General features: G+C 46.6%; 1 long non-coding RNA gene across 1 annotated transcript; it reads left to right on the plus strand.

The window, feature by feature from the left end:
- Positions 1–12039: 12039 nt before the first annotated feature.
- On the plus strand, positions 12040–12841 carry LOC131830344 (uncharacterized). The gene is made up of 3 exons (XR_009353118.1): positions 12040–12153; positions 12275–12401; positions 12593–12841. It is a non-coding gene; the product is annotated as an uncharacterized LOC131830344 (long non-coding RNA).
- Positions 12842–14183: the final 1342 nt, after the last annotated feature.

The following is a 14183-nucleotide window of genomic DNA, read 5'->3' on the forward strand; positions in this document are numbered from 1 at the left end:
CCTTTGTGTTTTCACCCTGTCTGAGAAATGTCCCGATCTAGGACAGATGTGGGCCCCTTTCTTTCTCCCGATCCGTGTCTGAGGAAAGGGAATCCTGAGCAGCCCTCCAGGTGGAGCTGGGGTCAGTGAGGAATGTGGTGTCCTAACGGGGTGTGTGCACCAGGAATGAAGGAGGTTTGGCTTTGGAACGTTGACCCGTGCCCTCAAGTCCATTCAGTGGGAGATGTCTTCTGGTGAAACGCACGCAGTCCACACACCGACATGCCCGGTCCCGTCGAATCGACCCACGCGGAAACAAGCTCCAACCCTCAGTCGCACCAAGCACACTGCCCGAATGACCTACTGGTTTTCAGGGACTGTAGCACAGGGTCCTGGTTTTCTGCAGGACACTCCGTTTGTTCAGTCCGCCCCAGCTTCCGTTTCGGGAGGAACTTAGAAGGGGGGAAGCTCTCCAGACCAAAGAAGGAGAGAAAGCCCTACCTTGTTCTTCAGCTACATCTGTCTCCCTAAAGGGAGTGATGGGGGAATAGGCATATGGGCCATATCCGGTGACTGCCTCCTGCAATTGGAGAAATGGAAACCCAGTGAGGATCCCAGCACCCTATGCACACCGTGTGCACACATCTCTGTGCCCTTGGTGTGTGTTGTAAGCAAGCTAGATGGGATGCGGTCATTGCGTCTATGATCCAGAGGAGGAGGAAATGACTTCCCGAAAAGGCTCCCGCTTGTTATGTCAAAACTACCCCATCTCAATCCGCTGTCCGTTAATGGTATAAACTCACGGCAGGCTCACAGCACCAAGGACATTGTCTCTATCCTCTGGCATGTCCATGCTCAGATGTTCATGGAGAGAGAAATCAAACACTGGCTGTCCCTCAGAAGCACAAAATGACTTTAGCGAGGTGACCGAGCGACTCAGACATTGAAGCTTCTGCCTTCAGCTCAGGACCTGATCCTAGGGTCCTGGGATGGAGGCCCACATTGGGCACCCTGCTCGAAAGGGGAGCCTGCTTCTTCCTTTCCCTCTGCTACTCCCCCTGATTGCTCTCTCGTGCTCTCTCTGTCTGTCTGTCTCTCTTTCCCCTTCTCTTTCTGTCTTTTAAATAAATAAAAAGTTGAGGAACAATGAGTTTACCTGAAGGAGAGTCGGAGTTTCCTCCTCGGCCCTCAAAGTGGGTAGTAGCTCTTCCATCAGGTCATCACGGGGAGCTAGGAAGATACAGAGGCACCGTGAGGACACTGGTGAGGCTGTTCAGGAAGTAGGCGGGGAGTTTGGATGGATGAGTGTGAGCGAGTGTGTTCGTGTGGGCGTGTAGGAGGTACGGGCTGCACTGCTGCCGGGCCTTGTCCTTGGTGCAGATGGGAAGGGGTGGGAAAGGAGCAGGGAGGAAACGCGAAGAGGGTTCTTGTCTTTCTAGCTAAAGCGAGCCCGATCAAAGCCAAATAGCCAGTCCAATACATGTAAAGCCTAAGCTGGCTTCTGTGTGAGGACCGAGTCCCATAACCTCTCCTGACTGATGTGCCACTAAGGTGTCCCACGCTGCTGCTTTGGACATCAGCTCTGGGCCCGGGATCCCCACCTGCTGCGACTATATGCATCACGTATCTGTAAGATTTTGCATGGCATAAAAAGCAGCCTCGCTTGCCAGGCTGCATTCAACCCTCAGGAAAGGAGCCTAGTATTTTGCTTCACTCATCCTTTCTTTGTCTTCAGAAAATCCCACGTGCAACACTGGAGAGCACGGACATCGGAGCTTCCGTAAACAGCCGGCACCGTCGATGAGTGTGATAGATTCCTTCCACTGTTCTTGAGCTGTCCCGAGTGTGTGTGTGTGTGCGTGTTTCCCCTGAAGACAGTGGCTGTCCGAACCCTCCCAGGTGTTCTGACCAGTGGGAAGTTGCTTACACAGAGGAGTCTTGGAGTGTGTGCTGATAGGCTGTAGGCCTCCTTTGCAGGAGATTTGCTATGGGGATGGTGGGTCCAAAGCTTCCACCCAAGCTTGACCTTGATTTCCTACTGGCCAGTGGTGTTTGAGTGTGTGCTTAGGGAATCTGAACCTTCCTGAGGCTTAGGGAAATCTTATCAAGTATAGTCAGTTCCCTCCGTAATGCTCTTCTGCCATTGCTCGGTCGTGTGTACACACTGAGACCCGCTATGACCGATGTTGCCCTGTTCTTTCCTCCACGGGTCCACATGCTTTCCATCCATGTGGGCTTGAGCACAAGGATGTGGCTTTTCTCTGTGCATTTGACTCCAGGGACCAGGCTGTAATCTTTGACGTGGGCTTCTAACCTTGCCCTGGCTTCTGTGTCCATGGAAGCCACTGTGTCATGTTGGGTCCTATGGGGGACCATCATAGAATCTAGGTATTTGGCTGTGTGCACAGATGCTGATGGCCCTTTGCTAGCTAGCACCCATGGTACATCATGACCCCCTGGCTGAGGGACTAACACGGGTGCGTAGGCCAGAGCAACTTTCAGATTGGAACCTGAGCTCCAATCTTGGCTTTCCAAGTAGGAGGTCAAGGGTTTGGACCCTTCATCTCTGCACCATGCCCGTCTCAGGAAATCAGAGGGAAACATACTCCAGGTACAGCTGTGGTGAGTAGGGGAAGGGGTATGTAAAGTGTGCCAGGGTGATGAGAGTGTTTTGGAAGGGGGACACTGTGATTGTGATGGAAGTGTGAGAAAGATCTCCTGGGAAAGGCACACAATCATGTTCACAAGCATAATGCATGGGGACACACACCCACACACACACCCACGCACACACCCACGCACACAGGGCCTTCATCCCACGTGCACACAGATCACCCCTTCCATATGTACGAGTTCTTCCAGACCCTGTTCGACATGGTGACCGTGCCTCACCGGACAGTCTCAGTCAGTATCCCCCAACCCCTGTTCCTTGTTGGAACCCAGAATCAGGGGGCAGGCTTCTTTGTACTCTAGATTTCCTCCCAGAGCCCGATGCTCTTAAATACGAACAGCTGTCTTTGCTCCCAGCGTCTACCTGCGATTGGGGAAAAGGAAACACAGTGAGGATCCCAGCATCCTGTCCTCTGTTGGGCCAGCTCTTTGGTATGGGGAGGACTTCAGGCAGTTAATTGGATGAGGGCCCGTGTTTGAGTCCATGTCCCCCCACCCGAGTTCAGGAGGACCGTTTGAATGATGTTGGAGCATCATTCAATCTCCGAAGTCCATTCTGATCAACAGACAGAACGTTCTCTTTCAAAGAGAAACCTTTTCTGCTGAAGAAGGTGTTTGATCCCATGGAGTTTGTAACTGAGGCTGTCCTGGATCCCATGGAGTTTGTAACTGAGGCTGTCCTGTGTCATCACCCCTTTTGGGTCCACTGTGCGTAAGAGGTCAGACCCAGCATTCTTCTACGAGGGGAGGCTGCTGCCCCCTTCTCCTGGGAGGTGAAGTGCCCGATGCTCATCAAACTCCACTGATGGAAGAAATCAAGGAAGCACCATTTCTGTCTCTGAGAAAGAGAGGTGAGCTTACCTCAGGGAGAGCTGGGGGGCCTTCCTTTGTCCATCCCCTAGGAAGGTCATTGGACTGGCCCTCCACCTGGTCTAGGAGAACAGAGAGGAGCTGTCAGGACGTTGGCTGCACTACTCAGGAATGACTTGGGGAGTTAAGTCTGCTGGATGTGGATGCAGGGCCAGAGGGAATGGACGTGAAGGGTGACCAAGAAAGGCCTAACTTGCCAGTGGGTCAACAGTGGTGGACACAGTGGTGGACACAGTACACAGTGGTGTACACAGAAACACAGAGGAGGGGAGCAGGATGGAAAAGGGAAATGGGACCTTGGCTTTCCAACAGAGGGGATGTCATCAGTGGGAACTCATCAGCGTCTGTCTGGGAAACACTCAAGACACCCTGGGTTTTAGGACTTAGTCCCCTGAGCCCTCCTGCCCACTGTGAAGCCAAGCCAGCTTGCCACTTCTTCAGCTGGTCATGGGGCCTGTTCAGCTGTCTTCCGTGCACCTCTGCTGTGTGACCCTATCAGTCCTCTATCGTGCCTTAGAGGAGTGGGTTTTTCGGTGACGGAATCCAAGTACTGGGGACGGTTGTACTTGTTAGTACGTGTCCGTTCAGTGACACTGCTGACATCCGTGATGCTTTGTAGACTGCACTGCCATCTACGGGGAAAACGTTGCCATCCTATCTCATGGAACCTCTGTACCCATGACATGACCGGTCCTCCCCCTTTCCTCCCTGCACCGTCCCTTTCACTTTCTGGGTCTATGAATGTCCCTACTCGAGTGTCCTCAAAGCCTGGGATCGTGTAGTGTACCTCTTTCCTTGTGTGCTTGCTTTCAAAATGCGTGTTAGGTTTCTAGGGTCCATCTGTTTCTTAAATATTGGAAACGTTTGTTTCTTCTTACGCCTGAATTGCACTACATGATGTGAATGGATGCCATTGAATGTATTCTTTCCTCCCATGATGGATTTGGGGGCAGTGCATGTCTGGGGCCAATTTGTGGAGAAATGAGATATTTTTGTAATATTAAATTGTCCAAGCCATGAATACATGAATATAGTGCATTCATTTATTTAGGTATTCTTTGTTTTGTTTGTTTGTTTGTTTTCTCAATAATACCTTATACATTTCTGGAAAATAGTCTTGTTTTTCCTATTAACCAATTTTTAGTGTATGACATGAACATTGATTAGCTGTATGTTTTGATAACCTGGGAATGATCTGTCTCTCTTTCTTGCTATATTTTCCACAGTGGTCTGTCGGGAGCCAGTACAGGAGGCCTACTCTAAGAGCTGTAAGGGACTGAATATGATTGGCTGTTCATGGGACCCCTTTGAAAAATAAGAAGGCTCGCTTATTTCTAAAAGAAGTGGGTCAAACCGCTCCGTGGTTCTTAGAGGAGGGATTGCTTAATATTCCCCAATGGGAATATCTAGGGGAGGACCTCAGGCGGGACCCGCGCACTATGCCGGGAACTCTCGCTGTTTGGTCCTTAGTGAAGGTCTGCTTACAATCGTCCCGCGAACCCATACGCAAGGCGGTTCTACAGGGAGGAGAGATCTTAGAACAGGTAAAAGAGGAGTCTTGCAAAGGATCCTGGAGAGATTCCAGTTCTGAAAGTGAAAGCTCAGAAGAAAGCTCGGACGAGGAAAACGCCCGTCGGGGTGATAAGAGAAAAGTGACAGGAGGGGGTCCCTCCGATGATCAGAGAGTAGAAGAAATGAAAAGAGAGCTTGCAAAAAAGGAGGAGGAACTAAAAAAGGCTATGGCACAGCTCAAAATGCAGGGGGAAGTTATGGCGCAGCTGAAATTAAAAGTGAAAGAAGGAGCCATGGTGCAGTTACAAACAAAGGAAGTGGTAGATAACTTAGATCTTATGCCCACGCGCCCAGCCCCAACAGCGCCACCTTACGAGGGGCCTCCTCTATATAAACCTTGCTGCACCAAGGCCTGCTATTGTGCGAGCTGTACCGCACAGAATTGGAGAGAAGTATTAGGGCCAGAAAAAGGGGTTTTCCCCGTCATGGAAGATCAACATCAGCAAAGATATCATCAGCCCCTAGACTTTAAACTCGTAAAGCAGCTGAAGGAAGCAGTTATGTCCTATGGGCCTCAGGCTGCTTTTACGGTTTCTTAGGTTGAAACGCTAGGTAGCCTTTACCTCACTCCTGAAAACTGGAGTAACTTGGCTAGAGCAGTTTTATGTGGTGGGCAATATTTAGAATGGAAGATTCAGAATCAGGACAATTGCCAGGACACGGCGCGAAGAAATGCAGCAGCAGGTAACCCACAGTGGAACCTAGACATGTTAACAGGTGCGGGACAATATTTTGGGTCACAGGCACAAAATAATTATCCGCCAGGGTTATATCACCAGATAGCAACCGCAGCTTTGAGGGCATGGAAGACGTTAAGGGGTGCTGGAGATTTGCAAGGACAGTTATCCAAAGTGCTACAAGGGCCGAATGAGCCCTATGCAGATTTTGTGGACAGGTTGATACAAACAGCTGGTAGGATGTTTGGGGACGTAGACCAGGCTTTGCCCCTAGTTAAACAATTGGCTTTTGAAAATGCCAATAAATGGTGCCGAGAAGCCATTAGACCCTGGAAAGCGAAAGACTTGTCAGCGTATATCAAGGTCTGCAGGGATATCACAGGACCTCTAGTTCAGGGCCAGGTCATGGCTGCTGCTTTTGCACAAGCGTTGCAAGGTGCAAATGGGGCTAGGACCAAAGGGTGTTTCTTATGTGGGCAAGAAGGTCATATGAAAAAGGACTGCCCACAGCGCAAAGCCAGGCACGAGGAGGAAGACAGAGTCAACCAGTCCAATTTGTGAAGGCAGAAGAGGCGCATCCAAATAAAGGTTATGGAGGACCGAAACCACAGCTATGCCCCAGATGTAGAAAGGGGAATCACTGGGTTAGCGATTGCCGCTCAGTCACTGATATGGACGGAAATCGGCTGCCACCAAATAATTGGGGGAGTTCAAAATACGGGAAGCAGGGCCTTTCCCCCCGGGGCCCGAACCAAATGTACAGGGCGGTCATGGCGCTGCCGCAGAAGGCGAGACAGATGTTTCCCCCTACGGACCCAGAAGAGCCACCACAGGCTCAGCAGGACTTGACCTGCGTGCCACCACCCGAATGGTCTTAACCCCTGAAATGGGTGTGCAGGCGGTGCCCTCGGATTTCCATGGGGGCCCGCCAGAGGGCACTGTGGGATTACTTCTGGGTAGAAGTTCCACCACTCTTAGAGGTCTCGTTATCCACCCAGGGGTTATTGACCCAGATTTTTCAGGGGAAGTAAAAATTTTAGTTTCCTCTCCAAGAGGCATCACCATTATCAACCCTGGGGATAGGATTGCTCAACTCCTAATCCTGCCCAGCCACCATGACAGATATAAGTCTACAGGAAGGTTGCGAGATGGAGGGCTTGGATCAACAGGAAATGATTTGATGTGTCTGACTATGGATATGAGCAACAGGCCCATGACAGTCTTAAAAATAAGAGGAAAACCCTTCTGGGGGCTGTTAGATACAGGGGCAGACAAAAGTATTATAAATTTAGCTGATTGGCCAAAACAATGGCCCCTTGTCAAGGCCAATAAAACATTAAGAGGACTAGGAATTGCTCACAGCCCAGATGTCAGCTCAGCATCTTTAGATTGGGAAGATGATGAGGGTCATAAAGGAGTCTTTCAGCCGTATGTTTGTTCTCTCCCTGTAACCCTTTGGGGACGAGATGTGTTAGAGCAAATGAATATAGTATTAACTACTGAGAATCATTATAGTGAAAATGCAAGAAACATGATGAAAGCCATGGGATATGTTCCAGGCCGAGGTCTCGGGCCCAAGGGACAAGGGACCCCTAACCCAACACCCATGGGAGGTCAGGGTTTTTCCCAGCGGCCACTGAGGCAATAAAAATAGATTGGAAGGAAAGTACTCCACGGTGGGTGCCTCAGTGGCCGTTAACTACAGAAAAACTGAGGGCTGCTAGACAATTAGTTAGAGAGCAAGTTGAGGCAGGGCATTTACGTGAATCAAGATCCCCATGGAACACCCCTATATTTGTGGTAAAGAAAAAGTCGGGCACATGGAGATTATTACATGATCTGAGACAGATAAATGATCAGATGCAAATAATGGGGCCTGTTCAGCTAGGCCTCCCCGTTGTTACTGCCCTGCCCAGAGATTGGCCTTCTATTGTTATAGATATTAAAGATTGCTTTTTCTCTATCCCGATCCATCCGGACGACATGAAGAGGTTTGCTTTTACCTTGCCAGCTGTTAATCATTCTGAGCCTGACCAACGGTATGAATGGACAGTGCTCCCTCAGGGTATGGCTAATAGTCCCACTATGTGTCAGCTCTATGTGGGCAAGGCTCTTTTGCCAGTACAGAATAAGTTCTCAGATGTTTGCTGCTACCATTATATGGATGATATTCTAATCTGTCATAGCAATACATCGGTTCTCACCTCAGCATTCACCTTTCTGCAGCAACAGTTAGCGATGTGGGGGCTAATTGTTGCTCCTGAGAAAATACAAACAGCAAATTTAAAGGACTATCTGGGCCTACAACTCACTGACTCCACAGTAAAGCCTCAAAAGGTTCAAATTCGCAGAGATCATTTAAAGACCTTAAATGATTTCCAAAAACTCCTGGGGGATATCAATTGGATTCGTCCCTATCTGAAACTGACAAATGCAGAATTAAAACCATTATTTGATATTTTGCCAGGAGACTCCAAATTAGACTCTCCACAGGCGTTCACGCCCGAGGCTATAAAGGCACTACAATTGGTTGAGGAAAGATTGGCTTCGACTACAGCAGATAGGTGCGATCTAGACAAACCAATCTATGCAGTTGTTGTACCATCCCCAGGTTCGCCCACAGGAGTACTATGGCAAGGTGGGCCTCTTCAGTGGGTGTATTTACATAATAGTCTTGCCCGAATCATCACCCCTTATCCCGTTGCTGTGGCAATAACGGCAGGCAAAGTTATCAAGACTGGCATACGAGTTCTCGGGAAGCTACCCGACTCATGCATAGTCCCCTATGACAAGAGCCAGCTATCCACCCTTGTGAACACTATAGATGAGTGGTCCATCCTGGTGACATCCTATCCCATACCGTTTGACAATCATTATCCATCGCATCCATTGATTGAGTTCTGTAAAGATACACATCTTATCTGGCCAAAAATTTGCAAATCAGAGCCCTTGGCCAATGCCATCACTATATTCACTGATGCCAGTAAGAAAGGAACAGGCGCTTATGTGGTTCAGGGAAAAGTCATAACAGCGGTAGTACCAGGTGAATCGGCACAGCGAACAGAACTATTAATCATTATGCCGGTTCTACAAAGGTTTCACAATCAAAAAATCAATATATATTCAGATAGTAAGTATGCAGTACTAGCCGTTAGGCAGATAGAGACAGCAATTTTTTCAGCAAGCCAATCACCTATCGCCTCCCTACTAAAAAACCTCCAAGAAATGGTGCTGGCAAGGCCAGCCCCCTTTTATATTGGGCATGTAAGGGCTCATTCTGAGCTACCTGGACCAGTAGAATCTGGAAATAGAATAGCTGATAATAATGCAAGGTTTGAATTCTGTGGAGCAATAGAAGAAGCAAAAGATTATCACAGGAAATGGCATGTGAATTCATTAACGCTAAAAACAAGATTCAATATATCAAGAGCAGAGGCCCGTGACATTGTAAAAAGCTGTGGCAACTGTTGTGTTCATCTTCCGACGCCTTCCTTGGGTGTAAACCCTAAAGGCCTTATGCCCAACCATCTTTGGCAAATGGATGTAACTCATGTGCCCTCGTTTGGTCAACAACAATACTTACACCTTACCATCGATACTTGCTCCGGAATCATCATGGCTACCCCTTTAAGGGGTGAAAATGTAAAAAATGTAATGAGCCACTGCCTACGGAGCTTTGCGTGCTGGGGAATACCTAAAAGTCTGAAAACAGATAATGCCCCGGCCTATACCTCAAATACCTTTAAAAATTTTCTAGCATGCTATAATATCCAACACAGCACTGGCATACCATATAATCCCCTAGGTCAAGGAATTGTAGAACGAGCACACCTAACATGGAAAACTACCCTACAAAAAATAAAAAAGGGGGGAATAGGGGAGAGCTACTCAACACCTAATGACCTCACAAACCTTGTAAATTTTATTTTAAATTTTTTAACGCTAGATCAAGATGGTCTCTCTGCAGCAGAGAGACACTGGGGGCAACAAAAGCATACGCAAGCAATGGTAAAATGGAAAGATATACTTACGGGCCTATGGAAAGGCCCAGACCCGGTGCTTCGATGGCACCGAGGATCTCTTTGTGTTTTCCCACAGGATGCGCCATCACCCATCTGGGTGCCAGAGAGGCTCACGAGATTGGTGGCCATGGAGCCCATTGATCCTGTGGATGACGTCATCTAGTCTCTCTTGTGAACCCCGACAACCTGCCGGGGCTGCTTCAACATAAACGAGACTTTGGAATAACAGCAGCCATTATTGCAGCTATCGCAGCATCCGCCGCCACTGCTACTGCTGCCGTGGTAGCGTTGACAACCTCGGTACAGACAGCCGCCACGCTCAACAACGTCACAGGAATGGTCGCTGAAGCATTGGCTACGCAAGAACAAATTAACGGACATTTGCATGCTGGGATCCTTATTGTAAATCAAAGGGTTGATCTTGTACAGGAACAACTTGATATCCTAGAGTCAATTGTGTCGATAGGATGCATACATAATATGGCCGGACTTTGTATCACCCCTATAGCTCATAACAACTTATCCTTAGCAGCTAACCTCTCTAGACAGTTAGGAAATATGATTAATGGTACCTGGAACCATCAATTTCAAAATTTAACTAGGCAATTACGAGCTCAAATTATATCCATATATTCTACCAAAGTAACTATTGCACCTGTTAGTGAGTGGAAAAAAAATGTTACAGCAATCTGTTTCATTCCTCAAACAGTGGGCCAGACTTGGTGCCATGGCTGTTCTCTTAATCACAGCTAACGTACTAATGTTACGTTGGGTGTGTGGCCGTGTCCGTCGCAATCAGTGACAATAACACCTCATGGTTCAAGCCATGATGGCTCTTGAAGCTGGTACCTCCCCCCAGATATGGCTAAGTATGCTAGATCGGTAGTCAAAGACGGGTAAGACTGTTCCCACACCATAGCAACCTAAGACAGGGGCTCTTCAACCAGGGAGAGTACCCGATGACGGGTAAGCATGTGTGCTGAGGATTGGCAACCTAAGACAGGCACGATCTCAGCCATTATAAATAAATAAAAAAGGGGGAGATGTCGGGAGCCAGTACAGGAGGCCTACTCTAAGAGCTGTAAGGGACTGAATATGATTGGCTGTTCATTTAGGTCCACTCACGCGGGAGGTGCATGAGCACTGCATTCTGATTGGTTAACACTGCCTGCATAAAAACGCATGCGCCAAGGGTAAAGGGGGAGGAAGAAAAAGTGATTAAAGAAGAAGGTTTGCCGCTACGTGAGTCTCCGAGTCGTTCTTGCGGGCCGAGAGCGACAGTGGTCATTTTATAAATGGGTGGTATAAAACCTATGAACTGTATAAGACAGTCAATTCATTTATGGGAAGAAAATACTTGGGCATCTCCCTAGATTTATTGTAATCCATAAAAAGAAGAATGAAGAAATCTAGTATACAGTGAAATGGATATACACACTAATGTGCTGTAATTATATAATATGATAAATATAGCTACATTGGCATCGTTACAGTATATAAGCCTATCAGAGTTATACAATGTTACATGCCAAATATATTCATTTGAAAAAATAAAAGTGACTTAGGAACAATAACAATAATGCAATTTAATATGTAAATTGACATTGTAAGTTTACTGTTTATAAAAAAGTGTTTCCTTAAAAGAAAGAAAGAAAGAAAGAATGAAAGAATGAAAGAAAGAAAGAAAAGGGTTTCCTAGATGGAACAGTAACCAAACATTTTGGGCACCCCGTCCTACAGGAGTTATGTTCAGAATTATTAAATAGCATTTTCCCTTAAGACGACTGTAGCTCTTTATGTGAACATAGTCCCAGCAGTCCTTTCCTGTGTGTTCACTGATTCCTTTAACTACATTTTAAAAAGATTTCTATTCCTTTGACGGAGAGAGAGAACACACATACACAGGGGGAGAGGGAGAAGCAGACTCCCCACTGAGCAGGGAGCCTGACATGGGGCTCGATCCCAGGACCCTGAAATAATGACTGGAGCCAAAGGCAAACACTTAACTCCATATTTTAGAAGTGTGCATGGTTATGCTCTTGGCCCAGGTTCATGAATGATACTCTGTTATCAGTGAAACCCACCCTAATAGCAGGAATAGAACTTTTCTCCCCTCTGTAATCTCACTCTACTTTGCACCTGTTTTACTGTAGTAGGATTTCATGCTACATGGTAATTGGATGCTTCATGCTTGTGTCTGTCACATTATATGCTCCTTGAGAATAGTGACATGGTTTTATGGGTTTTCAGATTCTCAAGGTAGCAGAGTTCTTTATGGCATGTAGGCACATGATGGGACGCCGGTAACTTATCACACTGGTGAGGAATGTCTGCCATGCTTTCTCCTCCAACCAAGTACAAAGGTAGGCACGCCAGAACACATTTTCTAATTGTGAATAGGGAACTCCGTAACAGTTCTTCGACAGCTTTTCCATGTCTTCCCATTGTGATTACTTAAATTTGAACACAAATGTGCTGTTTCAGGGATCCTTATCATTTGGGGATGTGACTGTGGGCTTTACCCAGGAGGAGTGGCAGCATCTGGACCCTGATCAGAGGACCCTCTACAGGGAGGTGATGCTGGAGAACTATAGCCACCTTGTCTCAGTGGGTAAGGATTGTTTCCCATGCAGACACCTAGTATGCACTTTCATTCTTGGCTTGACACCTGTAGAAGCTTTGTTGAGTTTAATGATATTTAGGTTTGAGATATCAAGTATTAAGCAGAAGGATTGTTGAATCACTGTAAAGAATGAAGTGTTGTAATTGGCCCCTGAAGCGTCGTCTTCTGTCTTCTTCAAGGGCCCTGAAGCCCATGAACTTCGCCAAATTCCCATGTTATTTCCCAATTACAGGATGTTGCATCCCTAAACCAGAAGTGATCCTGAAGTTGGAGCAAGGAGAGCAGCCATGGATGCTAGAGGAAGAGTCCCCAAGTCAGAGCTACCCAGGTGAGTTAGTATGTATTAAACAGATGGACACTAGGTGACATGGTATGAATTGTTTTTATTCTCAGGTACTTGCTTATATGTTCGTTTTCACATTTAACAAATACTGAATACCTGCTGTGCCTCACTCAAGTTTTAAGTGCTGAAACACATGATCAAACTGAATTTGTTCCTGACCTCATGGAGCTTACATTCTGATAGGGAAAGAAAAGAAATAAACACACATATACATACTATACACATAATATGTCATAATATACATAATACGTACACACATACACATACTATATACATAGTATGTCAACAAAATTGCAAGGAAGTTATTAATTGAAATAATGAAATGTAATACTTGAGAAAAGGAAGCCATTCAGGAAGGCATTTGGATGATATCAACTTGAATGAAATGATTATAAAATGCACAGGTTTACATGGGAATAAGAATAAGCATTTGGTTGTATGAGCAGAGGTGATATAGGGAAGACCCCAGGCTGGAGATACTTACTTGGAAATTGTCAACTTATGGTAGTATTTAAAGTTTTAAAATTAGTATTTGAAGCTAAGGGATCAGGTAACCACCTCTCAGAAGTAAGAATAAACAAATTTGAGAGGTCTGAAAGCTGTCCCCTAGGACACTAATGTTTAGAAGTCATGAAAATGAGAGGACTCAGTGAAGAAGAGAGAAGGAACAGTCTGGAGATAAGGTCGAAACAGAGAATATGGTGTCCTGTAGCTGAGTTAAGATGGTTTTCAAAGACAAAATGAACTTCTTGAAGAAGAATGTATAAAGTCAGCATTTTCTGCCTTTGTCTGCAAACCATCCAGAAGCACTAAGGGAAGTGAGCAAGATAAGCTTCATTCTATGACATTAGTGGATATCTGAAATCCCAAATCAGTACAAGTGTACCTGCATCAGAACTGATGATGGATCAAGGAATGTGTGTATGTTAGCAGGTTGGTAGAAAACAAAAGCATTTCTGATGCGCACGGGGTCTGGCAGTGCGCTTTTCATGAACAGAGCACATCCACACCTAAAACTTCCATGAACAACGGTGCCATGAACTAGATAGCTGAGCTCCCTTGGAGACAGTTTCATTCTGCAAAGGAGACATACTGATGTGTAGAAGCACAAACCACACTTTTCAGTAGCCCTCTGTTTCCATGATGGTGCAAGAGAGACTGTACATGAGGGAAAACCACCTCATAGACACTAAATGTGCAGAAATAATCTTACATGCCATCTTAGCAGGTACTCCTCTGACATAGAATTTGATGCAAAAACTTACTTGACAACGGTTGATTGGGATTTGCAGACCTTCTACAAAAGTGAGGGAAGCAAGGGGGACAGTAATGCTGGTTAGGAGGAGGGTAATGCTCAGTGGGGGGTGATTACCTCGTTGACTGTAGCTTTGTAATTAGCACATCTGATTGCTCAGACTAGCAGGATA

The sequence above is a fragment of the Mustela lutreola genome, chromosome 4, assembly GCF_030435805.1.
Source record: "Mustela lutreola isolate mMusLut2 chromosome 4, mMusLut2.pri, whole genome shotgun sequence".
In the NCBI taxonomy this organism is placed as follows: Eukaryota; Metazoa; Chordata; class Mammalia; order Carnivora; family Mustelidae; genus Mustela; species Mustela lutreola.